Raw genomic sequence first — 1,790 nt, 5'->3', positions numbered from 1 at the left:
AAAAAAAAACAAAGGACACACAACCATAATTTGGGCCAACTATTTATTTTGGAGGTCTATCTTGTGCATTGTAGGATGTTTGGCAATATCCCTCGTCTCTACTTACTAGATGTCATTGGCACCTATCCCCTAGTTATGACAACCAAAAATGTCTCCAGACATTGCAAAATTCCCCTGGGAGGACAAAAATCACATCCAGTTGAGAACCACTGACCTAGAGTGATGATGTGTGAATTTCTGATTGGTTTGTTTGTTGTTTGAAGACTCTTCTTTACATGTTTTGCCTTTTCTTAAATTTACTAAAGGGGAAAAATGAAAATTAAGGAAGGAAAAGAAGCTCCACTCCTTCATTTATTTATTCATTTAACAAATTCTTATTGAATGCCTAATAGGTAACAAGCGTTGTATAAAAAATAAACAGGTAGGACATGGTCACAGTCCAAATTTTATAATTTCCATATGACTTATCTAATTTAATCTTATCATGGTTTGATTAACTTCCATATTTCCAAGAAATTGATGCCATGATTATTTCTAATCTAGGACCTTAATGCACAAGCAAAATATTATATATATGTCCTTTTGCTACAAATGGTTAGAAAACTCACTGCTGTAGCCATTTTTGGTGCTATCATTTAAATTCTCCTTACCTTTGCATGTATTGGTTAGATATTGCTACAATAATGCTGTTAAACAGCAACCATAAAATCTCAGTGGCATACAACAGTAGGCATTTATTTAAATTGCACATCTGTGGGTTGGCCAGGGCCCAAATGATCTAGGCTGGGTTCAGCTTGAATGTGTCTGCTCCATGTGTTCCTCATCCTCTTCCTTCTACCAGCAGACGAGGCTAGGCATGTTCTTCCACGACAGTGGCAGAGGCACAAGAGAAGCAGAATCACTGAAGAGCTAGGCTCCGAACTGACACTCTGTTGCTTTTGCTGTATTCCCTTCAGCAAACACAATGTCTCAAGGCAGAGAAAATATACTGCATCCGTGGGGATGAAGGCAAATGCAAATTTACACAGCAAAGGACATGGACCACACAAGAGTTGAAGGATTAGAGCCAATGCTGCAATTTTTCAAAGAGAGAAAAAAAATGTTTTGTTTAATCATCTAAAAGTTAAGATTTCTGAACACAGACTCTTAAATTAAATTAATGAATACAATAGCAGAATAATAATTTTCAACAATGCACAAAAAAAGATTAAATAAGCCACTAACCTCAGAGAGATTATGATTTCAGTGTATTTTTATGAGAACAGCAGCAATACCAAATTTATTTTTATTACAACAATTTGTTTCTAAAGACCAACATTTCAATGATAAATACCAGTAACTGTCTTTTACTGTCATATATACCACACCTTTTATAGCAGTTTTAAGAAAGCACCTTTTCAGATGTTATTATTTATATTCTCTTTTTGTTCTTAAAAGGAATTTTCCTGAGACAAAATACTTCTTAAAATCAAGTACTAATCCTCCAGATTTAGATTTCTACATTCTATATACTCCAGGGGGGGAAAAAAAATAATTGGATTGGGGCCGGCCCGGTGGCGCACTGCTACAGTGCACCGCTTGGGAGCGCGGCGGCGCTCCTGCCAAGGGTTCGGATCCCACATACAGACCAGTTCCCACTCACTGGCTGAGCGAGGTGCGGGCGTGACACCAAGGGTTGCAATCCTGTTGCCGGTCCCAGTCCGGTACGGGCACGACACTGAGGGTTGCAATCCATTGCCGGACATGAAAAAAGACAAAAAAAGGAAAAAAAATAAAATAAAATAAAATAA

General features: G+C 37.5%; 1 long non-coding RNA gene across 1 annotated transcript in view; it reads right to left on the bottom strand.

Annotated features, from left to right (window-relative positions):
• LOC103590962 overlaps positions 1–1,069 on the bottom strand; it is an 18,069-nt gene extending 17,000 nt beyond the window's left edge. The window contains exons 1-2 of the long non-coding RNA XR_550523.1: positions 651–1,069; positions 215–299 (exon numbers count right to left, since the gene is read on the bottom strand). This is a non-coding gene — a long non-coding RNA (uncharacterized LOC103590962). The remainder of the gene's footprint in view (positions 1–214; positions 300–650) is intronic.
• Between the last annotated feature and the right edge of the window lie 721 nt (positions 1,070–1,790).

This window comes from Galeopterus variegatus, unplaced genomic scaffold, assembly GCF_000696425.1.
Source record: "Galeopterus variegatus unplaced genomic scaffold, G_variegatus-3.0.2 Scaffold902, whole genome shotgun sequence".
Taxonomy (NCBI): domain Eukaryota; kingdom Metazoa; phylum Chordata; class Mammalia; order Dermoptera; family Cynocephalidae; genus Galeopterus; species Galeopterus variegatus.
Note: the sequence above shows the minus strand (reverse complement) of the source record. Positions and strands in the feature narration are given on the sequence as shown.